This window comes from Apodemus sylvaticus, chromosome 8 (assembly GCF_947179515.1).
Source record: "Apodemus sylvaticus chromosome 8, mApoSyl1.1, whole genome shotgun sequence".
Lineage (NCBI taxonomy): Eukaryota > Metazoa > Chordata > Mammalia > Rodentia > Muridae > Apodemus > Apodemus sylvaticus.
In genome coordinates this window covers 119,334,214-119,349,840 of record NC_067479.1, presented here as the reverse complement: position 1 = coordinate 119,349,840, position 15,627 = coordinate 119,334,214, and the positions used below count along the sequence as shown (strand labels likewise).

Below are 15,627 nucleotides of genomic sequence, written 5' to 3'. Positions count from 1 at the left end.
TACTCCAGAGATTTTATGACATTGATAATTTGTTTATTTTCCCCATAGTAATATACTTCTCCAAAGTAATTTATCTCTTATGTTTGTTGAGAAAAGATCAATCTCTATATCTTTATCAATCAGAAAAAGCTTCACCATATACTACTGTATACTACTGTATAATTCCTAATCTGAAATAGATGATTCTAATTGATTCTTTATCTTTTTATTCCTTTTCCTTTTTAATTATGTGTATGTTTGTGTTCAAGGTGTGGGGTAATATAGATTTGAGTGAAATTGCCCATGAATGTCAAAGGAGGCACAAAATTCTCTGGCAGTAGAGTTATAGCCAGGAACCAAATTTGGATACCCTGGAAAAGCAGCAACTTAAGAACAGTAAGTGCTCTTAATCATTGTCTAGTCTTCAAACTACCTGAATGTGTGACCCTTTATAGCAGTCCCTCATGTTGTGGTGATCCTCAAATATAAAATTATTTTGTTGTTACTTCATAATTGTAATGTTGCTATTATTATGTATCATAATGTTTATGTCTGATTTGTGACCCCCAAAGGAGTCATGGCCCAGAGGCTGAGAATAACTGAAAATTTAAATCCTTAATTTTTTAAAAAAGATCTTGTTCCAAAGACCAGTCTATAAAGAGTGCAATTATCTCTAAAACCTATGGGACATTTCAACATGATAATCTGCATTTCATTCAGAAGTTTTACTTGATTCTTTGGGTCTATTTTTTGTTTTTTGTTTTTGTTTAGGCTGTTGTTTTGAGACAGGGTTTCTCTGTGACAGTCCTGGTTGGCCTTGAATTCATTTTGTAGACCAGGCTGGCCTCAAGCATCCACAGATCTACCCTCTTCTACATCCCAGCTGCTGGTATTAATGTCATACACCATCAAATCCAGCTTTTTAAAAAAATTATTCATGGTTTTGTGCTTTTATTTTTTTTAATTTGTATGTATGTGACTTCTCCTTATGTAAGTATGTCTGCCTATTAGAAGAGGGTATTAGATCCCATTACAGATGATTGTAAGCCACCATGTGGCTGCTGAGAATTGAACTCAGAACCTCTGGAAGACCAGTGAGTGTTCTTAACTGTGAAACCATCTCTCCAGCCCTCAATCAGATGTCTTGTCAGAGTTGAAATCATGCATGTCTCTGAAGCATTTTGGTATGTTATAAAAATATGATGGGTTGCTATTAGAGATAACTCTCAAATCCTGAATTTCTATGGGTCAAGTCAATTTTATAATTGACTCCACATATTCAATTTTTCTAGCTCTTCATTTATTTACAAAGGAATCACTGCATAGTAACTGTGGACCAGATGGTCTGGAGATTATAGATGAAGTCTAGGCTGCTGCTAAATTGGGAAATTAATCAGCAACAGATAGTAACTAGAGTTGCTGAGGAATGTCATTTGTAAGGCAAATTAATTTCTTTTTTTAAATATTGAAACTCCTTACCAAATCAGCTTTAAATGAATGAACTGAGACTCTATCTGACAGTTACACACATACACACACACACACACACACACACACACACACACAAACACACACAGAGAGACAGAGACAGAGAGAGATAGAGGGACAGAGACAGTGAGACAGAGAGACAGAATGAGACAGAAAGAAGAGAGAAGGGGATGGTAGAACAAAATGTCTGGATTATATAGTAAGGAGCTTCTTAGGCAGGGGAAACCCTACCTCTTGGCTAGAAAACTCAGAGTAGAGGTCAGGATATGAAAGCTATGCTCTATAGCATGTAGGAATGGAGAGATGAGTGGAGAACCTGGAGGCCAGGTCCATTTTGGTATGTAAATTATGGCCCTCAGCTGTTTTTCCTTGATCTGAATCACAACATCTCAGGCTTTTTTGATAATAAATGAATAAAGGGTGATGTAGTTATCTGTGACTTCCTCCTGGTGTCCTTGTGGCATGAGGGGGTAAAAAGCTGGAATGTTAGTCAAGTCCAGAAAGAGCAGGCTATTTAATTGCTTTTCAGGTTGTGGGACCATCTGGGGCTAGGGAAGTGAAAGCCCAGTTGAAGTACCTGGAATAGCCATTTCAAAGCTGTCCAGGATGTGGTTTCTAAGAATCACCTGAACAGTTCTAGGTATGACTTCAGTTTCTGTTTCTTCTAACTTAAAGAGTTAGTAAAACATGGCTTTTTAAAATTGTATACATAGAGATTTGAAAAGTCTTGTGGGGTGAAACACAGGCAAAGCTGAAAAACCCTGTAATAAGAGTCAAAGCTGACATGGTCTTCATAACAGAAGATGTTAATAAGATATAGTGATTTGTTTAATAAAGATTTGACATATTATGAGAACCTTCAGAAGGATATTCGGTGACTCTGGTAAAGCTCCAAATTACAGTCTTCAGATTTTATGAAGAAGGAAGTGGAGAGCTATCTGACTAAGAGGTTGTGTGGGCAAACAGGAAGTTCTTTCTACTCAGATTTTTATAGCCTTTCCATGCAGGTAGCAATCTGATTCTGTGGGAATCAGAGATCCACAATCTACTATCAGGCAAGGAAATCTGAGAATTGCTTCATGACCAGCTCTGACACAGCAATACTGGAAGAATGTTGAAATAATTCTAGATTTGTAGAACTGACTTTGCTAAATGACTCTAGTTTCTAATTCTAACTTCTGTTACTTTCACGGAAGAGCACACATTTTAAAATCAATGGCCTGATTTTAAGGGAAAATAGGAAGAAGAAAAAAAAGAAGGAAGAAAGGAAGAAATGAAGGAAGGAAAAAAGGAAGGAAGGATGGAAAAGTGAAGGAGGGAGGAAGGAAGGGAGAGGAGAGGTGAAAGAGACAGACAGACAAAGAAAGACAGAGACAGAGAGTCAGAAGAGAAAACTGAGTCAAGGTGGCATGTGAGCCCCTTTCCTTCCATTGAAAATTTGCCATGGAGTATGTTTATTTATTTGCTTGGTTGGTTGTTTATTTCTGTGCTAGTTCTTGACACTAACCCTTGAATAGAGAAGGCTAGGACTCTACTAGGGAGGTACTTCCTTATCCCAAGGCACCAAACTCTGAGGTATTCTCTTTTGGACCCCAGGGACAGCAGACATTTCAGCAGTTAAATATCCTTATTCTACAAGTGAAGGAACAAACCCCAAACTGCAGGTTTGTGCACATCCTAAAACTAAGGCTTTTGGTTTGTTTTTTATATCTTCAAAGGCTAATTTTATATTTCTAAATTACTTGGTTAAAGGCATATTATCCATATTCAGATGAATATGCTTTTAATAGGGAAATTTACATAATGAATGTCTGCTTGTAGAAGACCTTGCACAAAATTCGAATCCAAGTAAATCAAAGACCTCTATAAAATAGAGAAAATGCAAAATTGCCTTGAATGTTTTAGTACAGAAGACAACTTCCTGAACAGATCACCAACATCTCAGGCACTAAGATCAACAATTAATAAAGGGAACCTCATGAAATGCTTCTAGAAGACATGGTCAATAGAAGAATAATGTCAGCCCAAAGATTGGAAAAAACTCTTTATCAACCATACATCTAACACTGGGCTAATATCCAATAAATGTATTTCAGTAAATTAAAGTCAATTTCAGTAAAGACAATTCAGTAAATTAAAGTCAATTACAAGCCAATTAAGAAATGAGATACAATAACAACGGAAACTGAGGAAATCCAAAAAATCATCAGATCCTACTACAAGAGCCTGTACTCAACACAACTGGAGAATCTGGAGGAAATGGACAATTTCCTTGACAGATAAAAAATATCAAAATTAAATCAGGACCAAATAGATCTTCTAAACAGTCCCATAATGCCTAAAGAAACTGAAGGAGTCATAGAAAGTCTTCCAACCAAAAAAAGCACAGGTCCAGATGGTTTCAGTGCAGAATTCTATCAGACCTTCAAAGAAGAGTTAACACCAATACTCTTCAAATTATTCCACAAAATAGAAACAGAAGGAACACTACCCAATTCCTTCTATGAAGCCACAATTACACTGATACCAAAACCACACAAAGATCCAACAAAGAAAGAGAACTTCAGAACAATTTCCCTTATGAACATCGATGAAAAAATACTCAATAAAATTCTTGCCAACCGAATCCAAGAACACATCAAAACGATCATCCACCATGAACAAGTAGGCTTTATCCCGGGAATGCAGGGTTGGTTCAATATACGGAAATCCATCAATGCAATCCACTACATAAACAAACTCAAAGAAAAAAACCACATGGTCATTTCATTGGATGCTGAAAAAGCATTTGACAAAATTCAGCATCCTTTCATGCTTAAAGTCTTGGAAAGAACAGGAATTCAAGGCCCATACCTAAACATAGTAAAAGCAATATACAGCAAACTGGTAGCCAGCATCAAACTAAATGGAGAGAAACTTGAAGCAATCCCACTAAAATCATGGACTAGACAGGGCTGCCCCCTTTCTCCTTATCTTTTCAATATTGTACTTGAGGTACTAGCTTGGGCAATTCAACAACATAAGGAGGTCAAAGGGATACAAATAAGAACGGAAGAAGTCAAACTACCATTATTTGCAGATGACATGATAGTCTACCTAAGTGACCCAAAAAACTCCACTAGAGAACTCCTACAGCTGATAAACAACTTCAGCAAAGTGGCAGGTTATAAAATCAACTCAAGCAAATCAGTGGCCTTCCTATACTCAAAGGATAAGCAGGCTGAGAAAGAAATTAGGGAAATGACCCCCTTCACAATAGCCACAAACAGTATAAAGTATCTTGGGGTGACTCTTACCAAACATGTGAAAGATCTGTATGACAAGAACTTCAAGACTCTGAAGAAGGAAATGGAAGAAGACCTCAAAAAATGGGAAAACCTCCCATGCTCATGGATCGGTAGAATCAATATAGTTAAAATGTACATTTTGCCAAAAGTAATCTACAGATTCAATGCAATACCCATCAAAATCCCAACTCAATTCTTCACAGAGTTAGAAAGAGCAATTATCAAATTCATTTGGAACAACAAAAAAAACCCAGGATAGCTAAAACTATTCTCAGCAACAAAAGAAAGTCTGGGGGAATCAGTATCCCGGACCTCAAGCAATACTACAGAGCAATAGTGTTAAAAACTGCATGGTATTGGTACAGTGACAGGCAGGAGGATCAATGGAACAGGATTGAAGATCCAGAAATGAACCTACATACCTATGGCCACTTGATCCTCGACAAAGAGGCTGAAAACATCCAATGGAAAAAAGATAGCCTTTTCAACAAATGGTGCTGGTTCAACTGGAGGTCAGCATGCAGAAGAATGCGAATTGATCCATCCTTGTCCCCTTGTACTAAGCTAAAATCCAAATGGATCAAGGACCTCCACATAAAGCCAGACACTCTGAAGTTAATAGAAAAGAAACTGGGGAAGACCCTTGAGGACATCGGTACAGGGAGAAAGTTTCTGAACAGAACACCAATAGCATGTGCTCTAAGAGCAAGAATTGACAAATGGGACCTTATAAAATTACAAAGATTCTGTAAGGCAAAAGACACCATCAAGAGGACAAATCACCAACCAACAAATTGGGAAAACATCTTCACCAATCCTACATCAGATAGAGGGCTAATATCCAATATATATAAAGAACTCAAGAAGTTAGACTCCAGAAAACCAAACAACCCTATTAAAAAATGGGGTACAGAGTTAAACAAAGAATTCTCACCTGAAGAACTTCGGATGGCGGAGAAGCATCTTAAAAAATGCTCAACTTCATTAGTCATTAGGGAAATGCAAATCAAAACAACCCTGAGATTTCACCTTACACCAGTCAGAATGGCTAAGATTAAAAACTCAGGAGATAGCAGGTGTTGGAGAGGGTGTGGAGAAACAGGAACACTCCTCCACTGCTGGTGGGGTTGCAAATTGGTACAACCACTCTGGAAATCAGTCTGGCGGTTCCTCAGAAAACTGGGCATCTCACTTCCAGAAGATCCTGCTATACCACTCCTGTGCATATACCCAGAGGATTCCCCACCATGTAATAAGGATACATGCTCTACTATGTTCATAGCAGCCCTATTTATAATTGCCAGATGCTGGAAAGAGCCCAGGTATCCCTCAACAGAAGAGTGGATGCAAAAAATGTGGTACATCTACACAATGGAGTACTATTCAGCCATTAGAAACAATGAATTCATGAAATTCTTAGGCAAATGGATGGAGCTAGAGAACATTATACTAAGTGAGGTAACCCAGATGCAAAAGGTGAATCATGGTATACACTCACTAATAAGTGGATATTAACCTAGAAACCTGGAATACCCAAAACATAATCTACACATCAAATGAGGTACAAGAAGAAAGGAATTGTGGCCCCTTGTTCTGGAAAGACTCAGTGAAGCAGTATTCAGCAAAACCAGAAAGGGGAAGTGGGAAGGGGTGGGTGGGAGGACAGGGGGAGAGAAGTGGGCTTATGGGACTTTCTGGGAGTGGGGGGGCTAGGAAAGGGGAAATCATTTGAAATGTAAATAAAAAATATCGAATAAAAAAAAAAACCTAAAAAAAAAAAAGAAATGAGATACAAAGCTAAACAGAGAATTCTCAACAGAGGGATCTCTAATGGCCAAGAAGCACTTAAATGTTTAATGCTGTAAGAGATGCAAGAGGATGTTGAGTCAGCTGCAGGAGCTATACAAGGGAGTTGTGTCTAAAGTTGGACTCTATGAACAACTGAACCACCTCAAGGTTAAAGAATATACCCTTAAATCAATGGTAAGTTCTCAAGGAGGGACTGAAACACTGTCCTATCAGTCTGCACCTGAACATTTATGTGATATGTCACTGCATGTACACAATGAAGGTTCATCAATTGAACCACACTAAAGCTAAGCACAAGGATCCTTATGGAGGAAGTAAAGGAAGAGGAGAAGGTTGTGGTAGAGGAAGAATCTGATTCATAAAGAGGAAGACAAGCTAGCATCCTAAGAGGATGGAAGGACTCATTGTTAAAGTTCTGCATGAGAAGAGTTGGTACAAAGATTGAGGTTGCTGGTTATCTATTAGCTACACGGAGTTAGTCAGATGCAGTTTAGTTTTGATTTTTGGAGGGAGGTGGGGTTGGTGCTTTGTTTGTTTGTTTGTTTGTTTGTTTGTTTGTTTCTTTCTTTCTTTCTTTCTTTCTTTCTTTCTTTCTTTCTTTCTTTCTTTCTTTCTTTCTTTTTTGAGACAAAGTCTCTCTACACATCTTTGGCTGTCATAGAATTCACTATATAGGCCATGCTAGCTTCAAACTCAAATTCACATGCTCCTGCCTCACAAGTACTGGGATCAAAACCAAGTTTGCTTTTACACATGGAATATTTGGCTAGTTTTTATATCAACACAAGAAAAGTCATTTCTAAAGAGGGAGCCTCAACTGGAAAATTGTCTCCATCAGATTGGTCTTTAAGCAAGCTTGTGGTATATTTTCTTAAATTATGATGGATGCAGAAGGGCCAAGCTTACTGTGGGCTATGTCACCCCTGGGCATGATAAGAATGTCTCAGCAAGCATGCTGAGCAAGCCAGTGAAAAGGATTCTACCATGGTCTCTGCTTAAGTTTCTGCTTCTAGTTTCATGCCATGAGTTCCCTGGAAGGTGGACAAACTACAAGCTGTAAGCTGAAATAAACACCTTCCTCCCTGAAAAAAAGAAATGTTCAATGTGGTTTCACAGACCCAAAGATACTAAGTAACCAGAAAAGCCCATGGGAGGATGCTTGAATCTCACTCAGAAGGGGAAGTAAAATAAACACTGCAAGTGGATGGAGAGAGAGGGAACTGGGCAGGATATAGAATAGAGAAGAGAATGAGGACAGTGGTCAGCTCTTGGGAGAGCAGGTATGTAGGAGGCTCTTTGGAGATTATGGAAGTGACCCTTGGTGATACTCCTAGAAAATGAGGATATGAAGACTGAAATAACTACCTCCTTTATCCAGATAGAACTTTCAGTGGAGGGGGACACCAACGTGCCCACAAAACCTTTGATGCAATCTTTGCCCTACCTACCTTATGTGTAGGAATAAAGATGCAACAGAGATTGAATAAGCAGCGAATAACTGGCCCAACTTGAGACCCATCCCATGAGAGAGAGATCCCCTGACACTATTAATGACACTCTGGAATGCTTCCAGACAGGAACCTAGCATAACTGTACGCTGAGAGGCTTCAGTCAGAAGCTGATGGAAACACATGCAGAGACCCATAGCTAAACATTAGATAGAGCTAAGGGAGTCTTGCCGAAGAGCCAGCTCTGGAGAGGTCAAGGATACCACAAAAATACCTACAGAGACAACTAACCTGGGCCATAGGGTATCACAGAGACCGATCCATTAACCAACAAGCATTCATGGTCTGGACATAGGCATATATTAATAATTTACTTTTTGCAGACAAGTACAGAAATATGATTAGCTTTGTAAATTGTTTTTTATTCTGATACTGGTAAGTTTTACATTACAACATTATAAACAGATGCTATTTCCAACTACATATCTAGTTGCAATTTAATGAATTAATTAAATGTGCCAAAATAACAAAAGAAATTCAGGAATAATTTAGTGAGTCAAGTCACTGGGAAGCTCAGAGGAACATTGAGCATAACGTTTATGAAAATATTTTAAGATTCAGTTATTCCTAAAGAATTATAGAGGCCCTGGTTTCTGAAATTCACTTATAGTTGTGAAGTCTCCTCAGAAGTTTGTACTACAAGCTTCTAAGTAGAAAGATCCCACAGATATTATTTGCTCACCCATTTCCTTAAGCTTTAGATGTTTGTAACTGTTCTAGGTTGAAAGCCTGAGTTGTTTTTATATTATTTCATCCAAATAGTTATGTACTTGCCAAATGTTTCTAGCCCAGGAAATCTCAACATGGACACAGACTGTTACAGAAGTAGAAAAGGTAAAGGAGATAAACATCTGTAGCTTTGGAGACACTACAAACCCTTGAAGAATAAGAAAGGATTTCTGGAAGGTTATAGACCACATTCATTACACCAGACAAATAGGGGATGCCGAACACTGTAAAAACTGTTAGATTCAGAAAAATGTACATGGTAAGACACTCTGATTCAGGACATGGCAACTGAACACTAATAAACTGTCTGGAAAAATGGGTTTGGGAAATCCAAGCCATAAAAGTATCCAAGTGTGTGGTCACTGAATTGGTAAATGGAGGGGCCTCCTGAAGCAAGCACTGTGTCTTTAATTTTTCTGCTGACCTGAGCATTAATACTTAATTCTACATATTTATAATTCTAAATTCCAAGCACTAAGAATCTTATATTTGATTCTATTACTAGTGATTGCAGAAGCATGAATAAATATTTTGATAACATTACTAAATAAGGTCTACAGCATAGGAGATCTTAAAAGTTCAAATAATGAAAACAAATTACAGAACATGAGCTTATTGTCCAGTGGGAACTCTTAGATTGTCAGAAAAGTGTTTTTCTATGAGAAGACATATAATAGGCATTCAATATCTATTTTGGGATAATAATTATATAGTATTACACACAACATAAATAAATAATGGGTTTGTTTACTGAATGTTTTTCAATGTTTCTTCTTTTCATAAGGCTTCTTATCCATTTCCTCATGATCCCTGTGTTGGGGAAATTAGCCATAACTTAGTCAAATTATTTCTAATCTACAAACTAGAAAACAGCTCTCAGTCTAACTCCTGAGTTTTTTCAAATATCCATAATGAAAAATTTAATCTCAAGAATGGAATTTCTCCAGTTCCTGTTTATACCTTACAGACTATTAAAAGCCTTTGAAATGGTTTACCACACTGATTTATCTGTTACTATAAAAGTTAATACTTAAAAGAAGACTAAGAGTCAATTCTCAGGTCAAACAAATACCATTAATCTCAGGCTTTCTCTGTATAGGAGCATGTTGAGGTGGCTTCCTGTGGTTTTCAATATCCCAGTGCTTATAATAGACATTACTTGCAAAACCAACAAAAATGCACCAAGTAGAAACTGTCTGAAAAAATAATTCCTACTACAGAAAGAATGCAAAAAGAGAAATATAGAAAGAATCAACTAAACCAGGATCTGGTTCTTTGAGAAAATCATTCATGCATGATCTAAAGTGGCTTTTATTTGCTGTTTTCACACCTAAAGGAAAAGAGGATAAAAGAAAGTAACAGACAGACACAGCACTGAGAGAAAAGTTCAGAGCCAGTCAATGGAGTATTCACAAAGCTAGAGAATAGTAAAGCAGGAAATTCAGGGATTGATGTTAAGAATGCAGGATTTTCTGATTCTCACCTGAAGGAGACTGAGGATCAACTTCATGTACAGACAGATAACTAGAGATAACTAGAAAGGAACATCAAGTAAAATGGGGAGCTCATTCGCGTGCACACCCACCCACCCACCCACCCACACACACACACACACCCTATATGCTGTCTCTATCACTATAAGGGACTTTAATCCCAGTACTCAAAAGGGAGAAGCAAGCCAGTATACAGAGTGAGTTCTAGCACAGTCAGGGATACACAGAAAAAAAAAGTCACTTTTTTTTTTCTAGGAAATGATTCTTAGCTCAGTGTCACACAGAATGAAGAAATCCACTGTGCTATATGTAGAGCACTGGGAGACAAGAAGGTGCTATGCAAGCTGCTGAGGGGAGAAATGATAACAATATGTATTCAGTGAATCTGCAAGCTGCAATATTGACCTACAAGGCAAGAGGTACCTAGTGATCTGAAGTGGCATGAGTGTTATGGGGTAGCTAACCACTTTCTGATAGATCTAAGGTCTGCTCTACAAGAGGGAATCCATGACTGGTACTATAAATGTGGTCAAAGACCATGTTTAGGGAAGACATTGGTCTTAAGTACTAATCTAAAATTGCTTTTTACTAAACAATAATGCTATCAAACTAATATCTAAATATTTCTATTCATAGACCTTTGCTTTCCTCAAACTTGACCAGAGGAAACCTTGTTTTTACTGTTGGTGGTGGTGGTAGTGGGGGTGGTGTTGTTTATGTTTGTTTTGTGTAGGTAGTAGTTAATACAGAGAACATTTGATATAAGAAGCAACAATCACTATTCGTTAATATCTCTTTATATCAATGGACACAGCTCCCACAATAAAAGGACACAGAATAACAGATTGGATACATAAATAGGACCCACCCAACATTTTGTTGCATTCAAGAAACCCACCTCAGTGACAAAGAAAGATACTACCTCAAAACAAAAGGCTGGAAAACAATTTTCCAAGCAAACAGTCCCAAGAAACAAGCTGGAGTAATCATTTTAATATCAATTAAAATCAACTTTCAACCTATAGTATTGTTATCAGAGAACATTAGGAAGGATACTTCACACTCATCAAAGTAAAAAAATCTATAAAGAAGAACTCTCACTTCTGAACATCTATACTCCAAATGCAAAGGTACTCACATTCATAAAACAAATGTTTTTTTATTAATATTTTTATTTTCTATATTCTTTGTTTACATTCCAAATGATTTCCCCTTTCCCGGATCCCCCCTCCCCATATGTCCCATAAACCTTCTTCTCTCCATCCATTCTCCTATTACCTCTCTCCTTTTCTTCTCTGTCCTTATATTCCCCTCCAATGCTAGATCAATCCTTTCCAGGATACTAAAGGCCAAAGCACATATTGATCACTCACAATAATAGTGGGAGACTTCACCACCCCACTGTCATCAACAGAAACAGAAACTGAACAGTGACACTGTAAAACTAACAGAAATAATGAACCAAAAAGATTGAACAGTTATCTATGGAACATTTTATCCTAAAACAAAAGATTATATGTTCTTCTCAGCACCTCACAGCATATTCCCAAAAACTGACACTAAAATCAGTGACAAAACTGGTCTCAACTGATCCAAGAACATTGAAACAATCCCATGTATAGTATCAGATTGCCACAGACTAACGCTCATCTTCAGTAACAACTAAATCAATAGAAAGTCCACATACATTTGGAAGCTAAATGATACTCTACTCAATGATAACTCGGTCAAGGAAGAAATAAAGAAAGAAATTAAAGACTTTTAAGAGTTTAATGAAAATGAAGCCAGAACATAACCATACTTATGGGACACAAAGCAGTGCTAAGAGAAAAACTCATAGCTCTAAATGACTCCAAAAAGAAACTAGAAAGAACATAAACTAGCAGCTTGACAGCACACCTGAAGAACAAAAAGAAGCAAAAAGATCCAAGTGGAGTAGATAGCAGGAAATAATCAAATTCAGATCTGAAATCAACCAAGAAGAAACAAAAAGAACTATAGAATTAATTAAACCAGGACCTGGTTCTTTGAGAAAATCAACAAGATAGAAAAACTATTAGCTGGTCTTAGTCCAAGGGCACAGTGAGAGTATCCAAATTAACAAAATCAGTAGTAAAAAGGGAGATATTACAACAGAAACCGATAAAATCCAAGAATAATCAGGTCCTACTACAAAAGCCTATAATCAACAAAACTGGAAAATCTGGATGAAATGGGCAATTTTCTAGACAGATACTAACTCTCAAAATTAAATCAGTATCAGATAAACAATCTAAACTGTCCCATAGCTCCTAATGAAATAGAAGTAGTCATTAATAGACTCCCAACCAAAAAAAGTCCAGGACAATATGGGTTTAGTAGAGAGTTCTATCAGACCTTCAAAAAAGACCTAATGCCAATAATCTTCAAACTATTCCACAAATAGAAACAGAAGGAAAACTATCAAATTTGTTCCATGAAGCAACAGTTACACTGATAAATTCACAAAAATCCAGCAAAAAAGAATGTCACACCAATTTGCCTTATGAATATCAATGAAAAAATATTCAATAAAATTCTAGCAAACCAAATCCAAGGACATTTCCAAATAATCATTCATCACAATAAACTAGGCTTCATCCCAGAGATTCAGGGATGGTTCAATATATGGAAATCCATCAATGTTATCAATAGTATAAACAAACTAAAAGAAAAAAAGCACATGATCATTTCATTAGAGGCTGAGAAAGAATATTACAAAATACAGCACCCCTTCATGAAAAAAATCTTAGATCAAGAATACAAAGCCTAAATATAGTAAAAGCTTAATATACTATACCTAAATATAGTAAAAGCTTAATATACCAAATATACCAATACCTAAACATAGTAAAAGCAATATACAGCACACCAGTAGCCAACATCAAACTAAATAGAGAGAAACTTGAAACAATCCCACTAAAATCAGGGACTAGAGAAGGCTGCTCACTCTCTCCACAATTATTCAATATAGTACTCAAGTCCTATGCACAGCAATTAGACAACAAAAGGAAGTCAAAGGGATAAAAATTGGAAAAGAAGTCAAAATATCCACATTTGCAGATGATATGATAGTATACTTAAGTGATGCCAAAATTTCAAACAGAGAGCTCCTAAAGCTGATAAACATCTTCAGCAAAGTGTCTGGATACAAAATTAACTTGAACAAATCAGTGGCCTTGCTATACTCAAAGGATAACCAGGCTGAGAAAGAAATTAGGGAAATGACAACCTTCCCAATAGTCAAAAATTATATAAAATACCTTGGTGTGACTCTAACTAAGCAAGTGAAAGATCTGTATAACAAGAACTTCATGGTTCTAAAGAATGAAAGTGAAGAAGATCTCATAATGAAATGATCTCCCATTCTCATGGATTGGAAGAATTAATATAGTAAAAATGGACACCTAGATGAAAGCAACCTACAGATTCCATGCAATCCTCATCAAAATTCCAACACAATTCTTCATAGAGTTAGACAAAGCAATTTACAAATTCATCTGGAATAACAACAACAACAACAACAACAACAAAAAAAAAAACCTAGAAAATATCATCCTGACTAAAGTAACTGAACCAGAAGAAACACACATGGTATGTATTCACTGATTAAGTGATAGTAGCCCAGAAGCTAGGAATACCCAAGATATAATTCGCAGACCACATGAAACTCAAGATGGAGGAAGTCCAAATTTGAACACTTCTTTGGTCCTTCTTAGAAGGAAGAACAAAATACCCACTAGATGAGATAGAGACACAGTGTAGAGCATAGACTGAAGGAAAGACCCTCCAGAGACTGCCCTACCTGGGGATCCATACCATATAAAGTTACCAAACCCAGACACTATTGTGGATGCTAACAAGTGCTTGCTGACAGGAGTCTGATATAGCTGTCTCCTGAGAGGCTATGCCAGTGTCTGACAAATCTAGAGATGGATTCTCTCAGATAGCCATTAGACTGAGCAAGGGCTCCCAATGGAGGAGCTAGAGAAAGGGCCCTAGGACTTGAAGAGGTTTATAGCACCATAGGAGGTACAACAATATGAAGCAACCAGTACCCCCCAAAACTCCCAGGGACAAAACCACTGACCAAAGAGTAAACATGGACAGACCCATGTTTCGAACTGCATATGTAGCAGAGGATGGCCTTGTTGAACAGCAAAGGGAGAAGAGGACCTTATTTCTGGAAAGGCTCCTTGCACTAGTATAGGAGATTGCTAGGACAGGAGTGGGTGCTTTAGAGAGCAGGTGGACCTGGTACGGGATAGGGGTTTTTTGATGGAGAAGCTAGGAAAGAGGATAATATGTGAAATGAAAATAAAGAAAATATCTAATCAAATATGCACAATTATGCTGATTTTTTCTATGATTCTATAACGCATGTCTTTTTTATTTTCCATAACAGCTATATTAAATCTTATTTTAACAAAACATATGAAAGTTACGATTAATATAAATCTTCTTAGCTTTGGTCTGTGTGTGTGTGTGTGTGTTGCCTTTAAGTTACAGTAATTGTGGTTGTAGTGGCATGATATTTTATGATGTTGGAGTTTGTAGAAACTAAAAATAAAGTAAAGGATACTGGATTTGGGTAGAGTGGGTATAGGGTGGGTGTGGGAGAAGTTCATTAGGAGTTGCTATTTGGGGGTATTAATTCATAGAGTGTCCTAATACACCCTAGAGTTAATATGACTAATTATAAACAAGCAAACAAGCTAATATTCCAAAATAACAAAAGAGAAAGTTGAGTGCTCATACAAGACAGATTTGTAAGTGTTGTTAATGAGTATCTGGATCAACACAATAGTAAATATGAATTAAAATAACAAATTACATCCCTCAAAGTCACATAATTCTTAGATTTCAATTTAAAAAAAGTGTGAAGGTACTTATTTTCAACTAATACTATGACTTTATAAAATGTACATCCTTATCTTCATGTAGTTCTATTTGTCCTGAATGGAGTTCTGTAAAAGTCTGAGAAGATGATAAGAATTGCAGGTGTCAAAAAAGAAAACATGGAAACTATCTGGATCCTTACACAGAATGGGAGTTCTTGCTTTAACCCTAGAAAAGAATTATCATTGAACGTGGGTGTCATTGAATAATAAAAAACCAAAGCATTTCAGGTAAATAAACTAAAATATTTGGAATTTGTTATTCATTTGTCCTCATTCCTCTGCTCTCATGAATCTTTTCATCAGCTTCATTCTCAACGCTTGTTTTCTCAATTGCTGTATCTTTTCTTTATTTCTATGTATTGATTCTCCTTCCTCTCCCTTTATTGTCTTGTATTTCTTTTTTTCATGAAATTCT

General features: G+C 36.8%; 1 protein-coding gene and 1 pseudogene across 1 annotated transcript in view; one reads left to right on the top strand and one right to left on the bottom strand.

The window, feature by feature from the left end:
• The window catches only part of Znf385d (zinc finger protein 385D), a 293,774-nt gene that overhangs the window by 129,869 nt on the left and 148,278 nt on the right, over positions 1–15,627 (bottom strand). The gene's annotated exons all lie outside the window — the stretch shown is intronic.
• LOC127691150 (snRNA-activating protein complex subunit 5-like) lies at positions 6,633–6,925 on the top strand (annotated as a pseudogene).